Source organism: Neomonachus schauinslandi, chromosome 5 (assembly GCF_002201575.2).
Source record: "Neomonachus schauinslandi chromosome 5, ASM220157v2, whole genome shotgun sequence".
Taxonomy (NCBI): Eukaryota; Metazoa; Chordata; class Mammalia; order Carnivora; family Phocidae; genus Neomonachus; species Neomonachus schauinslandi.
The window spans coordinates 70,315,871-70,327,618 of NC_058407.1; the positions used below are offsets into that span (position 1 = coordinate 70,315,871).

Consider the following 11,748-nt stretch of genomic DNA (forward strand, 5'->3'; position numbering starts at 1 on the left):
CAGGGTGTTTACCTGTGCGCTACCATTACAGTGGTTTTCTTTAATTTTTATTATTGAAGTATAATTGGCATACAGTGTGATATTAGTTTCAGGTATGCAAAGTAGCAATTTGGCAATTCTATACATTACTCAGTGCTCACCACAATAAGTGTAGTCACCCTCTGTCATCATATGATGCTATTACAATAGTATTGACTGTATTCCCTATGATGTGTTTGTGGGCTACCATGTGGATTAAATAATCAGGAACCCTTTCTTCCACCTCCTCCCCTAAATTGAGTCTGTTTCTATCTTGGGTGTGATCTTTTGCACCTAGAGCAAGCTGCAGGATTGTCTACATTACAGAAGACACTCAGTGTTATAAGCATGCAAAGAGAAAAAAATCATCAATTTGATCAACCTAGGTGGAATTGGACAAAAAATGACTTCAAATGGGCTTGGACTTTTACAGATGAAGAAGTCAATGGTAATGCTGGGCTCTAAATGAGTGAAGTCATTTGCAAACTACCACACAGTCTTTATGGATATTGTATGAAAAGAGGATGGAAAACCCTCTACATACTAACATATCAGGAGCACCATCCTCAAACTTGAAGGACATGATAGAAAAATATACTGGAATAGACAGAGAGAGATAAATACTTATGTTTTAAAAAGTGAGCCAGTAATATTCTTAGCTAATTCTGCCCATACTTACTTATCCTTCAAAGATTAACATAAAAGTGTGAAAATTTTTACAAAGCTTAAAAATCATTATATATAGTTTATTCAAGCATAATCCCCTCAGAATTGGTTATTACCACTATTAATGACTTGCTAGTTAGAGTGTTAATGGCGCATAGCAAAAAACTGCTGGTAATGACTGATTTCATAGGGATTATTGCTTAATTAATGACACTCCACCTATCCTTAGTCATTTTTGTATCATTTTTATTGCCTGTTTTAAGACCCTGAACCTTAGTTTATTACATTTGGAAGAATGTCACCAAGACAGATAAAATAGATAATAATTTTCTGATTATTGTTAGCTTTGTAATATATGGGCATTTCACTAAGTTATTTCATATTTCTCTATCCCTTGCTAATCAAATGTCACTTGTGACTTCTGGGTGGGTTACAAGAATATAACTTAAAAACTGATGTACTTGGTTTTGAAAGAAAAAAGTCTAAAATATTTCTGAATTAGTGGACACATTTTTGCACATCTCCAGTTTCGATCGGGTAATAAATGGGAAATACAAAGCTGAAATAAGATGAGATATTGTCCTTTGAGAACCTTCTCAGTCTATGCAGAGAAGGCTGGGCAGGATTTTGGTTTAGCTTAGCCTCCAAGTAGCTATCCACTTTTGATTTTCTGATTTTCATCTTCATCATTCATAAAATTAGATTATTGGACTGGATTGCCTCTTAGTTCTTCATAGCTATTAAATTCTATAATCAGAAATCACAGTTTCAAAAGAGAAAACAGGAACATTTGCATTAGAGCCATAGAAAATCCTTTTTCAGTAAATCCCATGGGATAGCCGAATTATTCCTTAAGCTAAACTTGGTCCTTTTGAATACTGCTTGAAGGAAATGGGTCATCATCTAAGGTTTTAGAAATGAGAATATTTTTGTTGTGACAGTGCTAAGTTTTGTGGACTTTGACCCAGCTCAGTTTCTAACTGGCTGTGTGAATTGGGGCAATTCTAGCACCTAAGGTGGGCCAACATCATGAATTTTCTGATGTGATGTAAGGTGATGAAGCTTGACATTAATCAAAACACAGGACAACGACAACAAAAATTTATTGAAATACATTTTTCCACAAAAGATGCTTAAGTTGTTGAAAGTATCAAGTTCCTAAATCTCATGGTTCATGTTGCATAATTTGGAAACTTGCCTTGTAAGACTTGGCTCTGAAAGACTTTTAAGTCATCTTCTAAGTCACTGGCTCTCACAATGTGATCTGGGAACCCTGGGAGTCCCAAGACTCTTTCAGGGAGTCCATGAAGTCAAAGCTATTTTTTATAATAACACTAAGATGTTATTTGCCTTTTTTATTCTTGTTCTCTCACAAGAGTACAGTGGAATTTTCCCGAGGTTTCACGGCACATGACACTATTTATAATGAAATGTACTGATATTTGGAAGATCTGTAGAACTAAGTGAATTAATATTCTCTGAATAACCAATGTGTGATGTTGCAAAATTATGCATGGATAAAGAATTCTTTCACACTTATCTGGCAGGGGAGATACCATGATTACGAAGGTGGTTTTCCCAAGGCGAGGCTTATCCATTGCACTTTGGATGTGCTGACCCCTGCGATTTTCCCAAATGTGGGAAACTCAACTGCATAATTTGTGGTAGCTGGGGATTGTGTTTGCACTTTCCCCTTATAAAAAATATTCATTTTCCTTAAAAAAAAAAAAGAATTATTTCAAAGTGGAAAAAAGACCAGTGGATTTTAATGTGGCAGAATATGAAAAATTTCTTGATATGGTTTCAGATTTCACTTTGCAGCTAACCTTTGAGAAACTACTACTTGTTGAGTTTTGGCATAGTATCAAAGAATATCACAATTATCTGAAAAAAATTCTTTAAAAAATCCTTCCTTTCCAACTACATATGTGTGAGTCCGGATTTTCTTCAAATACTTAAATTAAAATAACATAGCAATGGATTGTAAGCAAAAAGAGATATAAAAATCCAGCTGTGTTTTATTGAGCCAGACATTAAAATGATTTTAAAAAATGTAAAGTATTGCTCCTTCTGTCACAAAAATTTTTTTGTTTGAGAGAACATAGTAATTGTTTTCATAAAATAACTTATTTATTTTAATATTTAATGGATTTATGTTATTTCAAAATAAGCTAATGAATGAAAAATTTAAGACTTTTAATTTTAATTTCTAATATGGTAAATATTAATAAACAATTCACATGAACAAAGTCTTTGAGGTCCTCAATAATTTTTACCTGCATAAGGATCCTGAGACCAAAAGTTTTGAGAATTGCTACTCTAAGTCAATTATATTCCTAAAGACCTATTTGCTGCCATTGTGAACTTTTAAGAAAATATACTCCAGGCCCTGAAGACAATTTCCAGGAAGAACTTCTGAAAATGTTTTGAGATATGGCACATCAATAGAATGAATGTTTGGCTTTCCAAGATAAAGATTTAATTGAGTAAACCTTATTTGGATGGAGAATTCTGGTATGTTTAATGAAAGAATCATCCTTGTAGTGTATTACAAGATCAGGTCTTTTCAGTTGTCACTGGAAAGTGAGAAAAAGTAGCATATATAGAAGAACAATAAACTGGCTCAACTGAAAATAGATGAAACAGACAGAAGTGATGTGAAATTGTTACTTCCAGAAACCTGTATGGTAAGTCCTGAGACTTGGCCCTTGTACTTTTGGAGCCTTGGATCACTCTGAGTCCTTAGCCCTGAATCAGTATTGTGGGCAGAAGAGGTTCCTGCTATTTCATTTAGAAGGGAAGTGATTTTGAGAATGCACCACAGTAGTCTCTGCACATGTTGGGGGAGGTCATTAGGAGGATGTGACTGCCAGTTGACCCATGAGCTGGACCTGGGTAATTAGAGGCTCCTCACCCCCTCCCCGTCCATGGAATGTGCATTCTGCTTGCCTTCCTCACTCCCAGAAGCGCTCCAAGGGCATAGCCTTGAGATAGTGATGTGTTGTTGAGGCCATCTGGACAGTGTTTGTGACTGATCCCAGTTAAGCCGTCTGTATAAACTTTCAAGATTCTGGCAGGCAGGTGTGGAGATCTACTCTTCTTGTGGCTGCCCAAGACAAGACTGCCCTCACTTATTAAACATGCCACATACCAATCTGGAGTGGTCTGCCTCTTTCTTTGGTCTCTCCCTGCCCTGTGTGTGCAGGGCCCAGTTTGCAAACCAACAGACATGGTAGGATTTTCAGTATAGGTTAATCTTCATCTTTCTCGGAGCAAAGTAGATATGAGAGTGGTCCAGCAGAAGAAAGCGTGACACTCACTCACTTTCTCTTCCCTTTAAAATACTGACTCATCAGTACACTTGAATCCATGACACTAGCTCCAAATTGAGACTACATGGATATGAAGCAAACTTTGTAAAGAGCTTTACTACCATGATATTAAAATCGGTTTCTGGAAAGAGAAAGGAGGGTGGAGTGGTAAGTTCCCTTTTTTTTTTTTTTTTTTTACTTCCAGCCTGTGTATAATTGCAAATGATGAGAAAGAAGATCAAGTTCATCATTTATCACACAAAACATTCATGGCTGGAATCCTGTAGAGAGATTTGTCTCCTTTTTCTGTGTTTTGGGATATAAACAGAGTGAGGAAGTGATTAAACAGTGTAAGAAATTCATGCTAAGATACTGATCACATAATGTAGTGTGTTACTCTTTGGTAGAGTGTTTGCATTTTAGAAGGGGACTGAGGTGGGTATCCAACTAAAGTAAGCAATCTGGAAAATTTTTTTTGAATAAAGGAATGGATAATTGTAAAGTGCTAGGCAAAGATTGGGCACTACTTTTCACATTACATGATAGAGAGGAGAGATGAGTACTAAAACATTAATAAAATGAAAAATGGAAAAAAAAGCCTACAAATAAAATCAGTAACCTTCCCCATTTATCTGTAGCTGATTCTAAATTGTCCTCTATCTTTATAGGTATTTTCTTTCATACCCTAACCCATTGTTCAAACTTGGCTACACATCAGAACTGAACTACTAGGGGAGGATTTAAATTTTTTATTAGAAAATAATACATTTTCATGGTAAAAAAAATGTTCAAGTGATTAAGAATAGCATTAAGTAAAATGTAAAATTCTGCCATCCTTATTCCATTCCCCAGGGGTGTTTATCTTTACTTAAACCAACATTCCTTCCTCCCTTCCCTCCTTCTTTCCTTCCCTCCTTCCTTCTTTCCTTTCTCCCTCCCTCCCTTCCTTCCTCAAATATTTATTAAGCACCTACTATTTACCAGGCACTGTTCCAGTTGTGGGGACACAATGAACACACCAGACAAGATTTCTGCCTAATGGGACTTACTATAACTTTGGAAATAAACAAATAAAAATATATAATCAGATAGAAAGTAGAAAGTATGAATAGTTACAGAAAAATAAAAGAGCATAATGGGCATGAAGGGACTGTGGATAGAGGAAGCTAATTAAGCCAGAACCTTGAAAAGTTTTTGTTTTAGTTTTTCCGTAATGGTTGCTGCCATAATTCTGGATGGTAATGCTTATAAGTTTGTTTCTTGATTTCTCATCTTTAGTCATTACCTACTGATGCCTCATCATGAAAGTTGAGGTATTTAGCTCTCCTATAATGGTTCCCTACTCTATCACACCTCTCCCGAGTTTTGTTAGTTATGTTATACTTTAGTCCTTAAATTGTTTGCCTTTGTATCTTGAACCTCCTTTCATATTTAGACAATTTGGGCAATCTCTTTTGACTCTGCTAAGCATCATAAAAACTCAGCTATCCGGGCTATACTCTAGATGTGCCAAATAAGTTTCTTTGAGGTTTTCTTTGAGGCTTTGGAAATCTATATTTAAAAATAAAAGCTCTCAGAAGATTCTAATGATTATCTTATTGGAAACCATTGCCCCAGGCTACACCTTCTCGCACTGGAAATTGAGTAGATTCATTCATTCTCCATGTTCTAACTCAGTGCTTCTTTAGATTTTTGCACCTCACACAGTTCATAGATATGCAACCCAGAGCAATGTTTACAATGCATTTAAATCCCTAAACTATATATTTAAAATACATTTTTGCCTTAAATGAAGATATATATAATTGTTTTGCTTTAAGTGAAGATGTATGTAAGATGTAAGATATATACTTTCATGGCAGCGTAACATCAAGCCAGGTAACAAATATGGTCCTGTTTAGGGTGAGGCACCTTTTGGGTAAGAAGGAAAATACATAGAAATAATGGAAAGTTGACTGGTTCTCAGAATAGTTGAAAACTTTGGACAGTAGGGGCAGTAAGGAGCGCTACTCAAATAGCAATATTGTCAGTCAGGGTTTTTAGTTCAATCGCAGAAGGACTCTGATTGATTTTGAGCAGAAAAAGCATTTATGGAAAGAATTTGCGGTGGCTCACACCATCACATGGAAGGCTGGACATTAAGGTGAGAGACTGGGCAGCAGCCAGGAATATTCTCTGGAATCACACGGCAGAGCTGATCCTGTTAGAACAGGGCCCAGGTACTGCGGCTTATACCACGGACCCAGCTGACATTTGGCTCTCCCCGGTACAGTTGGCACTGCTGCCATCATTTACCCCAGGAAGCCCCTCGTACTGCCTATAACTGCCACCACTTCCAAAGGGGTTCCTCCAGTTCTGTCTTGTTTGCATCACTAGCTATAGATGTAGTCCATGCAGGTGTATCTGCATAGCAGAACCAGGGTCTCTTCCCACATCCCACCTCAAGAAAGGCGGAGAAGGCAAAGACCCAGCATTATCAGCTTCTCTAGTGGGATCTACAAGGTAGACAATTCTCCAAATAGAAGATTCAAGATGCAGGGTGGTCAGACGTCCACTATGGTGACTTGGGCTAAAGGGGAACGCAAGGAAGTAATGTGATGCCTATGAATGCAATTCACATATACCATGAAGGCTGCCAAAATTCAAGTGCTTGAAAGTGTGCCTTGAGTCCCAGAAGGTTTAGCACTACTTCTTTTTTTTATTTTATTTTTTTAAAGATTTTATTTATTTATTTGACACAGAGAGAGACACAGTGAGAGAGGGAACACAAGCAGGGGGAATGGGAGAGGGAGAAGCAGGCTTCCCGCAGAGCAGGGAGCCCGATGCGGGGCTCGATCCCAGGACCCTGGGATCATGACCTGAGCCGAAGACAGATGCTTAACGACTGAGCCACCCAGGCGCCCCGGTTTAGCACTACTTCTATACCTAGCCAAATCTTCTCCTTAAGGTCAAACTGTAAGTATAAGCACCTGGAAATAGGGACTATGCCTTCTCTTAGCCTGTTGTATCACTCACATGGCATTTGTCAAAACACGAAAAACAAACTACCTTGTATCTGGATATTTTGTGTGTGTGTGTGTGTGTGTGTGTGTGTATGGTGGGGAAGGTTGGGGCTATCCACTTATTTTCTTCAAAAACAGACCTAAAATAGAACAGAAGATCTGGCCGGAAAAGATCATGTCTTATTCAGAAGATTGTATTGGTTTTTAGGGCTGCCATTAAAAAGTACCAAAGACTGGGTGGCTTAAACACCAGAAATTTGTTTTCTCAAAATTTGAAGGCTAGAAGTCCAAGATCCATGTGCTGGTACATGTATTTTTCTGAGGCCTCTCTCCTTGGCTTGCAGATGACAACCTTTTTGCTATGTCCTCACATGGTCTTTCCTTTTTGAACACATCCATGGTGTCACTCTGTGTCCTAATCTCTTCTTCTCATAAAGACACCTGGTTGGATGAGGGCCCACTCATATGGCTTCATTAAATCTTAATTACCTCTTTAAAGACCCACCTGCAAATACAGTCACATTTTGAGGTGGTTAGGGCTTCAATTTAGCGGGGAAGAGAGTAGGACACGATTCAGCCCATAACAAAGAGCAGCACTGGAGGAATAATTGGGATTGTCTGGTCTGAACCCTTCATTTTGGCAAGCCAGCATTTGTTCACCCTATTGCCACAACAGAAGTCTGGTTCTTCTTTCTGTAACTAACTCTGGCTCACTCTCTTGTTGGGGGGGTTTGTCATCCTTAACTTCCCTCATGTGCATCGCATTCTCCATATGGGGATTGGTCAGTGAAAAGCACATGATCCTATCGGAGGAATGAGATGCAAAGAGACATACCCGGAAATTAGCAAAGAGGCAGGTGCTCTCTCTGCAGACACTGCAAGCAGTGAGGATGACGTGAGCCAGACCAGGGGTCACCATGCGGTGCCCGAGAACGAAGCTAACACAGTGCAAGGCAAAGCCAAGCCATGGCAAATCTTGGTGACATTGTTCAAGTTCTTGCATAAAACTGAACCTGCTGGAATGGTGCCTGGGCTTCTCAATAGCAAGCTTCCTTTCCTGCTTTAGCCTCTTTGAGTTGGGTTTTCCATCATACCCGGGGCTTCCGAAGCCTGTGCATCCTGTTATGATGCAAACACTTATATTTTAGAGATGAATAAAGAGAGATTTGAGGAAATCTGAGTATCCAAGAACCCACAGTGGGGAAACCTGGCTTTTCAATTATTCAGTGTTTCCACATCTTTGAAAACCCCACAGCACAGTTCCTTGCTCATTAACACTCAGTTTATATTTGTTCAATGAATGAAAGAATGCAATTTAATCTTAATTTAAATATTTTCATTTAGCTCTTTTCAAAAAGGCAGATACTGCCACACCATTGATAGCCGTATATTTCTAACATTGCAAAAGTGATCTCTGAACATACTCTTTATCAAGATAGGGAAAGTTCATTTTAATGCTAAAGTAGGCTGATTTTGAGTCCACTTAGTGAGATGGTTTAATTAGGTAGGCCCCTCTCACTCACCCTGTATACTCCATGTGAATTAATAACCCTCAGTCCAGGCTTTCCGTGGGTGTTGCCAGGCTCCTGAAGCCTCTGTGTCCTATCTTTGGGCCCACACCTTGCACTTGCACAAATGATTAACTATAGAGAGAACTTGTTTCTCCTAAGTGGGGCTGCAGCATTATTTCTTAGAAGCAAAATATATGGGCAAACCAGCACTTACCCAATCTAAATGTATCCAAATTTCAAATATCTGCTATACATATATTACTTGTTCATTAATGTTAAAAAAAAAAGAATGTAGATGATGCTGGTTTAGAAGAAGATGCTGTTTTAGAAAAAAATTTTAAAAACTAGACCATCACCACAATTAGGAGGGGCTGTTATATTTATGTAAAACCCTTCTTCCCCAAAAGGAGGACAGCGAGAGGTTAAAGAATTCAGAAATCATCAATAGGTCTGCTATTTTAGTCTTCTGAGTAAGTCTAACAATTTACTGTCTCATACATGGTTTTATCAGTCTACCTTTCCTCCAAGGAGATAAAATAAATGAAATCAGCATTCTTTTCAACTCCCTTGGCATAAATTATTACTTACTCTAAGCAAGATGACTGATGATTTCTAAAGCTCTTTTAATTATATCCTAAACTAGATTAGTGGCTGAAGGGAAGTCCTTTTAGGGCAATGAACTGAGATTATTTCAGGGATACTTGCATATTGGGGGGTGAAGTGGGGGAAGAGAGGTGTATTCTACTCAAAGAACAACGAACATGTGAAAAGTCTATACACTCTATTAGTAGGGAACACCTGTACTCCAATAAATAATTGAAACTTGGCAAAAATTTTGCCAGATAAATTCCCGCCCCCCCCACCATTATCTGGGGTACCTTTAGAAGGAAGGATCAAAGGAGGATTATTCAAATATTAAGCACTTTAAGCACAGAAATATCCTCTGGCCTCCTGTTGGGAAATAAACTCGTAGATTTAGAATGAGGGATTTTCAATACAACAAGCACTTTTCCCTAGTAGAAGCATGAAAATGGGCTTCAGTAAGAACACAGAGTGAGGAATTGAGTTATTTTGATAATTAAGACTTCCAAAAGGGAATATCTTGGAAACGAAGGTAGGATATGGTTTTTGAAATCATATTTTCTCTAGAGAATGATCTGCTTTAAAAAGTTTTTTATTGGATAGAATTGACTTCTTTTGAGGATTTTCCATCTTCTTAAAATTCGTGCCCTTTATTCATAGAAGGGGTTTCAGTCTTCCTGAAGGCAGGATAATGGTAGAGTGTATTGTAAGAAGAAGTAGAAATCACATAAGGTTGCTGAGTATAATTAATTTTATGTTATCCGGAAAACAAAATTTTTGCTGTGAAAAAAATAGCTGCTAAATGCCCTGGTTGAATTCTAAAGATGTCCTCACAAGATTCTTGCCCCCCCCCCCCCCCCCCGATTATTCAATCAAAACTAACCTAGGTACTGTTGGGAAGGAATTTTTCAGATGGAATTAAGGTTACTAATCAGCTGAGCTTAAAATAAGGAGATTATCCTGGATTATCTGGGTGGGCCTGGTATAATCATAGGAGCCTTTAAGAGCACAATAGGAAGATAAAAAGGCAGGAGGAAACTTTTGGAGATGATGGATGGGTTTATGGCATAGATTGCGATGATGGTTTCATGGGTACACATGTATACATTAAGCATGTACAACATTTTGTTTGTCAAAGTGGGGGAGAGAGAAGGAAAGAAAACAGAAGAGTTAGAGAGATATGGTGGGAAAAGAAGTAGCAGAGTAATGATGCAGAAAAGGGGGTGTTCCAGAGGTTATATGTGTGAGATGGATTTGACCTTGCCCTTTGAAGATGGAGGACCTGGGCCAAGAGTTAAGGAATGTGGGCAGTCTCTAGAAGCTGAGAGAGACCCTCCTCCCTCAATAAACAGCAAGCAAATGGGGGCCCCATCCCTATAGCAACATGGAGCTGAATTCTGCCAACATTATGAATGATCTTGAAAGAGGATTCATCCCCAGAGCCTCCAGAAAGGAACAAATCCCTGTTGATACCTTGATTTTTGACTTTGTGATACCCTGAGCAGAAACTAGCATATTCAACCTGGACTTCTGGCCCTCAGATACTGTGAGATAATAAAGTTGCGTTGTCTTAAGCCACTAAGTTTGTGAGGACATGTGACAGCAACAGAAAATGAATACAAATGTGAAGGAACCTCATACTATGAAATTAATTCTCCTCTCTTAGCACTTTGGAGATGCTCAAAGAATGTCCTTAAAGCATTCTGATGCAACAAACCCTAAAACAAACACACACAAAAGCAGAGTGGTAAGGGGTGTCTGAGTGGCTCAGTTGTTAAGCATCTGCCTTTGGCTCAGGTCGTGATCCCAGAGTCCTGGGATCAAGCCCCGCATTGGGCTCCCTGCTCAGCGGGAAGCCTATTCTCCCTCTCGCACTCCCCCTGCTTGTGTTCCCTCTCTCGCTGTCTCCTCTCTGTCAAATAAATAAATAAAACCTTAAAAAAAAAGCAGAGTGGTAAAGCTGGGCTTTCTGTGTATCTTGAAGAAAGAGTTTTATCTATTTAGTGAGAAAAGACATATATTTAAGAAAAGATCATCTCAAATGGAGATTATGATTGTTACTTCAGAAACAGCCACAAAAACAAGTCCCCTTTCCCCATTTCCTTCTAGTCTACGCTGCGCTCAGTTTGTCAGAAACAGCCTCCTAGTATGATTCTGCATCCTAGAGAATATTGATTAAGAGATTTTTTTTTGAGTCTTAGATTTAAATCCTGATTCTGCTGCTTATTGGTTTAGTGGGTTTGGGAAGTGTAGCTTTTCCAGGTCATGGCTTTTTTTTGTGGGTAAGGTGAGGAGAAAGATTCTCACCTGCACGGCAATGTTGAAATAACAGAAAGAAACGTGTACTTCCAAACAGTGCTTGTCACAGAGTAGCCTTTCATCAAACAATATTGATTCTTTTTTTGTATCAGTGAACCTTCTTTTCTTTGACAACTGAATCTTACTCTGGATTATAGTCCAATTTAAATTGTATGTTGTGAAGAATACTTCTCAACCTGTATTGATCATTCCTTACCCCCCCATTTGTAACTGAGGAGTTTCTTTTAATATTTGATAATGACTTTTGTTGCCCCACCTTGATTAGAAACCCTTTCAAGCAGGAACCATAAGGCACACAGTAGGCTCCCAATAAGCATATGCTGGTAGTTTTAAAATGTT

The 11,748-nt window shown here is 38.4% G+C and overlaps 1 non-coding gene across 1 annotated transcript; it reads left to right on the forward strand.

The window, feature by feature from the left end:
• The first annotated feature begins 2,216 nt into the window (after positions 1–2,216).
• On the forward strand, positions 2,217–2,380 carry LOC123325010. Its single transcript, XR_006540178.1, has one exon. It is a non-coding gene; the product is annotated as a U1 spliceosomal RNA (small nuclear RNA).
• Positions 2,381–11,748: the final 9,368 nt, after the last annotated feature.